The sequence below is a fragment of the Sorex fumeus genome, unplaced genomic scaffold (genome assembly GCF_029834395.1).
Source record: "Sorex fumeus unplaced genomic scaffold, SorFum_2.1 ptg000015l, whole genome shotgun sequence".
NCBI classification, from domain to species: Eukaryota; Metazoa; Chordata; class Mammalia; order Eulipotyphla; family Soricidae; genus Sorex; species Sorex fumeus.
The window spans coordinates 9,627,430-9,638,487 of record NW_026606072.1 but is presented as its reverse complement, the minus strand read 5'-3'; positions in this window follow the sequence as shown (position 1 = coordinate 9,638,487).

Sequence of the window (11,058 nt, the reverse complement as noted above, 5' to 3'; positions counted from 1 at the left end):
GAAGGCCTCAGCAGCAGAGTAACAGCTGCTGAGGACAGAGTCAGTAAGCTCGAAGATAAAGTTCAGAGACTCTCCAGAAAAGAGCAGAAAATGGAAAAGAGACTCACAGTTCAGGAACAGATGGCAAGAGGAGATCATGATAAAGCCAAGAAAAGTAACATAAGAATTATTAGAGTCCCAGAGGGACAGGAAGAAAACCCTGGTAAAGGTAAAGGTAAAGGCCCTACCGTTGTTCGTCGATTCGCTCGAGCGGGCCCAGTAACATCTCCATTGGAGACTTTGTTGTTACTGTGTCTGGCATATCGAATAAGTCACGGGGAGCTTGCCAGGCTCTGCTGTGCGGGCGAAATACTCTCAGTAGCTTGTCGGGCTCTCCGAGAGGGGCGGAGGAATCAAACTCGGGTTGGCCATGTTGTCTGCATGCAAGGCAAACGCCCTACTGCTGTGCTATCGAGGATGGCCAAGTGGTCTAAGGCGCCAGACTCAAGAAAACCCTGATGAAGAAGAAACTGTCAACGACATCATTTTACATCAATTCTTCAGAGATGAAGAAAACATTCGACCACATTCAGGAGGCTCAAAGGGTACCAGCTAGAAGAAATTCGAATAAAAATACCCTAAGACACATCCTGATCAAAATGACCAAAACCTTAGATAGAGACAAAATTCTGAAAGCAGCGAGATCAAAGAAAGAAATTTCCTATAAAGGAGCATCCTTAAGATTCACAGCTGATTAGTCTGGTGAAACCCTCATGGACCGAAAACAGTGGTGGGATATAGTGAAAAAAACTCAATGAAATAAATGCCTCACCAAAAATACTTTACCCACCAAGACTCTCATTCATAATAGAAGGAACAACTCAAAACCATGGTGACAAGAACAACTAAATGGGCTACTTTAAGACATGACAGGCCCCTCAAATACACCAAATTTCAACAGAAAAAATGGAACAAACCCCCATAACAATAATCGCTCTCAAAGTCAATGGGCTAAACCCACCAATTAAAATACACAGAGTGGCAGGATGGATGAGAAAATTGAACCCAACATTCTGCTACATGCAAGAAACACATCTCGATAGTCAAAGCAAACACAGGCTCAGAGTCAAAGGCTGGAAAACGATCCTACAGGCAAACAGCTCCCATAAAAAAGCTGGGATACCCATCCTACTATCAGGCCATTTCTTATTGATCAAGGGATCTGTACAACAGGAAAAACTTACAATATTAAATGTATATGCACCTAATGAGGGACCATCAAAGTACTTAAAACAACTACTCGTAGACTTGGAGAAAAACATTGATAGCAACACAATAATAGTGGGAGACTTCAGCACTGCTTTATCATCGCTTGGTAGATCAACCAGACTCAAGCTTAGCAAGGACATACTTCATCTGAGGATAAAAATGGAAGAAAGGGATGTAGTAGATGTATACAGGATACTTCATCTTCAAAAAGTTGAATACACATCCTTCTCAAGTGTGCTTGGAACATTCTCCAAGATAGACCAATGCTGAGCCACAAAACATACTTCCATAAAATTAAGAAGATAGAGATTGTATCAACAATCTTCTCAGAGCATAATGCGCTGAAATTAGAAGTAAATCACACACAGAAACAGAAAACTAAATCAAACACCTGGAAATTAAACAGTTCACTTTTGGACAATGAGTGGCTTAGAAAGGAAATCAAAAGATTCCTGAAAACGAATGAAAATGAGGACACAGTTACCAAAACTTATGGGACACAGCAAAAGCTGTTTTAAGAGGAAAGTTTATAGCTCTACAAGCATTGTTCAGGAAGGAGGAACCAGCCCTCATAAGTAACCTAACCTCACAGCTTAAGAGCTTGGAGAATGACCAACAAAAGGAGCCTAATCTGAACAGGAGGAAGGAAATAATAAAAGTCAGATCAGAGATTAACGAGATGGAAACCCAAAAAACAATCTGAAAGATCAATGAAACCAAGAGCTGGTTCTTTGAGAAAATCAACAAGATCGATAGGCCTCAAGCAAAACTCACAAAGAAAGGGAAAGAGAAAACCCTAATAAACCGAATCAGAAATGAAAAGGGGGTCATTACAACAGAAACTACAGAAATTCAAAGGATCCTCAGGGACTACTTTGAGAAGCTTTATGCCACAGAACACGAAAACCTGGAGGAAATGGATAAATTCCTAGACTCCTATAGCCTCCCAAGGCTGAACCAAGAAGACCTGGAATACCTGAACAGACCTATCATCATCAAGGAAATTGAAATGGTAATATAAAGTCTCCCCAAGCACAAAAGTCCTTGCCCAGAAGGATTCACTAGTGAATTCTTCCAAATCTTTAAAGAGAGTTATTGCCAATCCTCTTTAAGCTTTTCCATGATAATGAAATATAAAAAACACTTCTGGACTGTTTCTATGAAGCAAATATCACCCTGATACCAAAAGCAGACAGAGATACCACAAAGAAAGAGAATTACAGGCCGATATTCCCGATGAACACAGATGCAAAGATCCTCAACAAACTATTAGCAAATAGAATAAAACAACTCATCAAAAGATCATACACCATGATCAAGCGGGATTCATCCCAGGGATGCAAGGATGGTATACCATTCAGAAATCAATCAACATAATGCATCATATCAACAAAAGAGAAGATAAAACCATATGATCATATCAATAGATGCAGAGAAAACATTTGACAAGATTCAGCACGTTTATTATGAAAACCCTTGCCAAAATGGGGATAGAGGAGACTTTCCTCAATATAGTTAAAGTCATCTACAGAAGCCTACAGCAAGCATAATCCTTAATGGGGAAAACTGAGAGCCTTCGCTCTAAGATCTGGGACGAGACAAGGATGCCCACATTCTCCACTGCTGTTCAATACAGTGCTGGAATTACTTGCAATAGCAGTTAAGCAAGAAAAAGATATTAAGGGCATTCAGGTAGGAAAGAAAGGAATCAAGCTCTCACTATTCACAGATGATACGATACTATATAAGTACCTAGGAATCAGCTTAGCTAAGGAAGTAAAGGACATGTGCAAAGAGAACTATGAAACGCGACTTCAGGAAATAAAAATTTGACACGAGAAAATGGAAAGATATCCCCTGCTTGTGGATCGGGAGAATTAACATTTCAAAATGGCAATACTTCCTAAAGCATTATACAAATTCAATGCGATCCCTAAAATAGTACCCATGACATTCTTCAAAGAAATGGAGCAAACACTCGTGAAACTCATATGGAACAATAAGCCCCCACAAATAGCTAAAGAAATTCCTGGGAAAAAGAAAATGGGAGGAATCAACCTCCCTAACTTCAAACTCTACTACAAAGTATTAATAATTAAAACAGCATGGTACTGGAATGAAGGCAGAACTGCAGACCAATGGAACAGGGTTGAATATACTGACATCTCCCCCCAAGCATATGATCATCTAATCTTTGATAAGGAGGCAAGAAATGTGAAGTGGAGCAAGGAAAGCCTCTTTAACAAATTGTATTGGCAAAACTGGACGGCTACATGCAAAAAGAATGGGCTCAGATCTCTGCCTAAAACCATGTGCAAAAGTAAGATTAAAATAGATTAAAGACCTCAACATCAGACTTGAATCCATAAGGTATATTGAAGACAAAGTTAGCAAAACCCTCCATGACATTGAAGCTAATGGTATCTTCAAGATGTCACACCACTGACCAAGCAAGTGAAAACAGAGATAGACAAATGGGACTATCTTAAACTAAGAAGTTTCTGCACCTCAAAAGAAACAGTAACTAAAATACAAAGACAGCCTAGAGAATGGGAAAGCATATTCGCCCAAACACATCGACAAGGGGTTGATATCAAGGATATACAAAGTACTGGATGAACTCCACAAGAAGAAAACATCCAACCCCATCAAAAAAATGAGGTGACGAAATGAACATAAACTTTCTCAAAGAAGAAATCTGAATGGCAAAAGGCACATTTGAACATGCTCTCCATCATTAATCATCAGGGAGATGCAGATCAAAACAACAATGAGATAGCATCTCACACCTCAGAGACTGGCCCACATCCAAAAGAACAAAAGCAACTGGTGTTGGCATGGATGTGGAGAGAAAGGGACCCTACTTCACTGCTGGTGGGAATGCCAACTGGTTCAGCCCTTTTGGAAAACAGTAGAGATGATTCTCCAAAAATTAGAAATTGAGCTCCCATTTGATCCAGCAATACCTCTCCTGGGAATATATCAAAGAGAGGCAAAAAAGTATAGTCATAGTGACATCTGCACTTGTTTGTTCATTGTAGCACTGTTTACAATAACCAGAATCTGAAAAAAAAAACCTGAGTGACCAAGAACAGATAACTGGTTAAAGAAACTTTGGTACATCTACACAATGGAGTACAATGTAGCTGTTAGAAAAGATGAAGTCATAAAATTTACATACAAGTGCTACTACATGGAAAGTATCATGCTAAGTGAAGTGAGTCAGAAAGAGAGGAACAGACATAGAAAGTTTGCATTCTTCTGGGGAACATAAAGTAACAAAATAGGAGACTAAGACCCAAGAATAGCCGAGAGGTTCACTCCAAACCAGGAGGTTCACTCCATGGCTTTGAGGCCAGCTGCACATGCTAAAGGAAAAGGCAGCTCAGGTAGAGAAAGGAGCACCAAATAAAGGGTATTGGGATGATCCTCCCGGGATGGGAGATGTATGCTGAAAGTAGACTATAGACCAAACATGATTGTCACTCAATGCCTCTTTTGCGAACCACAGCACCCAAAAGGAGAGAGAGAACAAAAGGGAATGCCCTACCAAGGAGGCAGGGTGGAATGGGAGTATAGGGAGTGGAATAAGTGTTGGTGGAAAATGGGCACTGGTGTAGGGATGGATACTCGATCATTGTATAGTTGAAACCCAAGCACAAAAATTTGTAAGTCTACGGCTGTACCTCATGTTGTTTCACTAATAAAAATTTTAAAAAAACCCTTAATTAAAAAAACTGGTAAAAACTTTAATTCATTTATTATAATGTCCTTCACACCTTCTCTCCCTCTCTCTCTTTAACACCCTCCACCGCTCTAAATCCTCCAACAAACCTAACAATGATCAGCATGGCCTTCAAGCTCAGACACATAGACCACACTTCCAGCTTTGATGTCTCCTGGCTGGGTAACTCAGTATTGTCATGTATGATCTTCAACATAATGTAAAATGGGGGTAATAACACTCCCCTGTAGAATTGCTACAAATATTAGATATATGTGCATAATGATTAGCATAGTGTCTTCCATACATGTCTCCAAATATATTAACAGATATTGATGAAAACCAAAGATCAGGGGCAAACCACTAGATATAGATAGAATATATCCTCCTTTGCACCTTCAGAGGGAGTAAAACTCTTCTGACACCTGTGCAAATGTCTTTTCTGTGTAGAGATTTTGGGTCCTTGGAGTAGTCAAAAGTGGGATTAGTATACCAAAAGGAGCTCAATTTTTAGGATTTTTTTGAGAAGTTACTCTTCTCAAGTATGCATACCTCACACATTTAGACTTCCTAAGGTGAACCTGCAGACTCAGGAGAAGCTCTGGTTGCCAGAGAGTTCATTCTATTAATACTTTATTCCTAGCTCTATTGATCTATCCCACAGAAATGTCCTCACAGAGGCAGTTGTAGTGGTAAGGAATCATAGATTCCTAAAAGGATAGTCAGAAGGGAGTCAGAGCTAAAGTGGCATTGAAAGCATCTCTATAATCCACAGTGGGCCTCAAGCACAAACCAGAAACAGCAAAAGTTATAGGGAAAAAAATCAGTGGGAAAGGAAAAGAGAAGCACTCTGCCTAATCCTTGAGAGATCTCATGGGGGTGAACTACAGAGATTCTCTCAGAGCACAGCAGACACAATGGGGAAGGTGTGTGGTCCACCAGACTCCATGAGTAAGCACAGCAGCACGGAGGACTCCTCCTATACCAACCACCTGTAATTTCTCAGTTAATGACTCGAGAGACACTATGATGAAGATATTTATGGAGCTCAAAGAAGCAATGGTACATATACTCAGTAAATCTCAAGTAAGTGTGGAAAATACAAGTAATAGAAATGGAGAACATGGAAAACAAAATAAAACTCAAATTATCTGAGAGAAATATCAATAGGCTACAAGATAAGATAAAGGAAACCAGAGTACAGCAGAAAAGAGGGAAAGGTATGAGAAGAAATGAACAACAGAACAAAGAACTATGAGATGAGTCAAAAGCATTGAACCCAATATTATAAGAATCATCGAAATGCTAAAGAACTAGTCAAAGATTTCATAAATAAGACTTTCACAGAGTTGAGTAGTGCAGCCACCTAGATTAAGATTCCATAAAGGTCTCAGCAAAAATATATCAAATAGAAAAACACCAGACAAATTTTAATCACATTGAAAAAAGCCAAAGACAGACACAGAATATTGAAAGCAGCAAGATCAAAGAAGAAACTAATATACAAGGGAAAGCCCATAAGATTCACAGCAGATCTACCAAATAAAACTCTACAAGCCAGAAGAGAGTGATGGGACATAGATTTTTTAAAAAATCTCAATGAAATAAACTCTCACTATGAATACTCATTTGAGCTACATTTTGATTCATATTTGAAGGAAAGTTAAAAAGTTTCAAGGACAAACGGTTTACAAAGTTCATAGCATTAAAACCAATTTGGCAAGAATCATTAAATGAGCTTCTTCAAATAATAAAACAAATTTCACACACACACAACTTTAAAAAAAATAATAGCAAATAACCACACTCAAGGTCAATGTCCCATGTTCTCCAATCAAGAGACAAAGAATGGCAGTTTGGATCAGAAAGCCAAACTCAATTTTCTGCTGCCTACAAGAGACACATCTAAATAATCCGAGTAAACACAGGATCAAAGTCAAAGACTGGAAAGCAATCTTCCAGGCAAACAATTTTCTTAAATAGAGCCAGGTGACCATACTTTTATCAGACAACATAGACTACATGTTTTAAAAGGATATATGGGACAGGGAAGGTAATTTCCCAATGATCAAGAGATCAATACATCAAGGAAAGCACTGCTTCTAAACAATATGTATCTAATATGCATCTAAACTTCTAATATGCATCTAGTAAATATCTAATAATGGACGATGAAATATTATTGAAGTAACTGCTAACAGACATGAAGTAACTGCTAACAGACATAACAGTCACTTGATCACTTGACTTCCCGCTACTCATTGATTTGCTCGAGTGGGCGCCAGTAACGTCTCCATCTGTTCCTGTCGTGTGCTAGTGTAGCCCAATGGCATCTGCTCATTCTAGGAACATGAAGAGCCTCAAACTGATCATTCAGGGTCTTGGTGAAGAAGTCTGACAATCTTGTAGGTGGACAGCCACGTGGTCTTTTGACGTCCTGTGCAATCCTGTCGTAACGGCTCTAGTCCAGCGGTCATCTCCAAATCTCATTACATGTCCAGCACATCTGATTTTCGACACCATGGCAAACGAGAAAGCGTTCCTGATTCTTGACCATTGATGGAGGTCGAAACTCCGGATTCTTTCTCTCATTTGAGTGAAGCGTGATACTCCAAGCATAGCTCTTTCGGTTCCTCTTTGGGAGACCCCAATAACGTTCTCATCCTGTTTTCATAGGGCCCAGGTCTCTGAGGCGTATGTTAATGCAGGAAGAACAGTGGAATCAAAGAGATGTGCCTGGAGCTGGAGGTTGACAGCAACACAGTAGTAATAAGAGACCTTACTACACCTATATCACCACTGGATAGATCAACTATATCACCACTGGATAGACTCAACTAGGAAACACTGGCCTTGAAGGAAGAAATGGAAGATATGGGTCTCAGAGACATATTGGACCTCAGTAACTAAAAGATTCATACAAAGCCTTGTCCTGTGCACATGGAATATTCTCCAAGACAGATCACATGCAGGGTCATAAAACATATCTCCATAAAATCAAGTAGATATAAATCATATCGATGAGCCTCTCAGATCACGATGCTTTGAAAATGGAAATTAATCACAAACAGAAATGAGGAAAAATCTCAAATACTAGGAAAAAATTTTTTTTTTCCTTTTTGGGTCACACCCGGTGATGCACAGGGGTCACTCCTGACTTTGCACTCAGGAATTACTCCTGGCGGTGCTCGAGGGAACATATAGGATTCTGGGAATTGAACCCAGGTCAGCTGCGTGCAAGGCAAACGGCGTATCCGCTGTGCTATCTATTGCTCCAACCCCAAGAATACTTGAGTTTTGGGACCTGACAGATAGTATAGGGGGCAGAGTGCTTTTCTTAAATGAGGTCAACCAAGGTTAATTCATTGTGACCCCATATAGTTTCCTAAGATCTGCCAGAAATAATTCTTGAGCATAGAACCAGGAGTAAGCCCTGAGCACTGCTGGGTATGTACCTAAAAACAAGAAAATAAAAAGAATTTTTGAGTGTTATTTAAAATATTATAGAATATTAAGAATTATAAGAATACTCAAGTATTCTTTTTTTTCCCTTTATTTTATTTTTTTTTAAAGTTGTAGGTTTACAATTTTTTGTGCTTTGGTTTCAATTATACAATGATCAGATACCCATCCCTCCACCAGTGCCCATTTTCCACCACCATGGATAATATCCCTCCCACCCCCATCCCCCCATCCCCCCTGTCTCTGTGGCAGGGCAATCCCCTGTGTTCTCTCTCTCCTTTTGGGTGTTGTGGTCTGCAAAAGAGGCATTGAGTGGCAAACATGTTCAGTCCATAGTCTACTTTCGACATGCATCTCCCCTCCTGGGAGGATCCTCCAAACATCCTTTATTTGGTGCTCCCTTCTCTATCTGAACTGCCCTTTCCTCTAGGATACCCGGCTGGCCTCTAAGTTATGGAGTAATCCTCCTGGTGCTGATCTCAGCTATTCTTGGGTATTAATCTCATACTTTGTTACTTTATATCCCCCAGATGAATGCAATCTTTCTATGTCTATCCCTCTCTTTCTGACTCATTTCGCTTAGCATGATACTTTCCATATTGTACCACTTGTATATAAATTTCATGACTTCATCTTTTCTAAGAGCTACATAGTACTCCATTGTGTAGATGTACCAAAGTTTCTTTAACCAGTCATCTGTTCTTGGGCATTCAGGTTTCTTCCAGTTTCTGGCTATTGTAAAGAGTGCTGCAATGAACAAACAAGTGCAGATGTCACTTCGACTATACATTTTTGCCTCTCTGGGATATATTCCCAGGAGTGGTATTGCTGGGTCAAATGGGAGCTCAATTTCTAATTTTTTGAGAATCGTCCATACTGTTGTCCAGAAGGGCTGAACCAGTGGACATTCCCACCAACAGTGAAGGAGTGTCCCTTTCTCGCCACATCCACGCCAGCATCGGTTGCTTTTGTTCTTTTGAATGTGGGCCAGTCTCTGAGGTGTGAGATGGTATCTCATTGTGGTTTTGATCTGCATCTCCCTGATGATTAATGATGTAGAGCATTTTCTCATGTGCTTTTTTGCCATTCGGATTTCTTCTTTGAGAAAGTTTCTGTTCATTTCATTGCCCCATTTTTGGATGGGGTTGGATGTTTTCTTCTTGTGGAGTTTAACCAGTATTTTGTATATCCTGGATATCAACCCCTTGTCAGATGTGTATTCGGTGAATATCCTTTCCCATTCTGTAGACTGTCTTTGTATTTTGGTCACTGTTTCTTTGGAGGTGCAGAAGCTTCTTAGTTTAAGATAGTCCCATTTACCTATCTCTGTTTTCACTTGCTCGGCCAGTGGCGTGGCATCTTTGAAGATACCATTAGCTTCAATGTCATGGAGGGTTTTGTCAACTTTATCTTCAATGTACCTTATGGTTTCTGGTCTGATGTTGAGGTCTTTAATCCATTTTTATCTTACTTTTGTACATGGTGTTAGGCAGAGTTCTGAGCCTATTTTTTTGCATGTAGTCGTCCAGTGATGCCAACACAATTTATTAAAGAGGCTTTCCTTACTCCACTTCACATTACTTGCACCTTTATCAAAGATTAGATGAGCATATGATTGAGGAGAGATGTCAGTGTATTCAACCCTGTTCCATTGGTCTGCAGTTCTGTCTTTGTTCCAGTACCATGCTGTTTTAATTATTACTGCTTTGTAGTACAGTTTGAAGTTCGGGAGGTTGATTCCTCCCATTTTCTTTTTCCCAAGAATTGCTTTAGCTATTCGTGGGGGCTTATTGTTCCATATAAATTTCAGGAGTGTTTGCTCCATTTCTTTGAAGAATGTCATGGGTATCCTTATAGGGATTGCATTGAATTTATACAATGCTTTCGGTAGTATTGCCATTTTGACAATGTTAAGTCTCCCGACCCATGAGCATACTCAAGTATTCTTATACTTAAAGTGAAGTCCAATGTACAAGGCAGTTTTACAGAGAACAAAATCTTTCAGATATACTCGGATCTGCAACATTTCATGTTTTATAAGTTATCCTCTAGAGTCATAGAAATAGTATGTGGGTTAAGGTATTTGCCTTACATACAGCTGACACTGGTTCAATTCCTGTTCTGCCTATGGTCCTCTGAGCATTGCCAGGAGTGATCCCAAAGTATAGAGCCATGAATAATTACTGAGCTGTTGCTCCAGCCCCAAACACTTGGAAATTTTTTAAAAAATTTTTATTAGTGAGACACCATGAGGTACAGTTATAGACTTACAAATTTTGTGTTTGGGTTTCAATTATACAATGATCAAATACCCATCCCTCTACCAGTGCCCATTTCCCACCACCACGGATCCCAGTATCCCTTCCACCCCCCATCCCCCCATCCCACCCTGCCTCTGTGGCAGGGCATTCCCCTTTCTTCTCTCTCTCTCCTTTTGGATGCTGTGGTTTGCAAAAGAGGCATTGAGTGGCAATCATGTTTGGTCTATCGTCTACTTTCAGCATGCTTCTCCCATCCTGGGAGGATTCTAAAGTAACAAAGCACTTGGAAATTTTTGAAAAATAGATGAATAAATAGGGATTTTCTGAGTCAAAAACCCATGGATTATGTGAAGTGAAGAAACA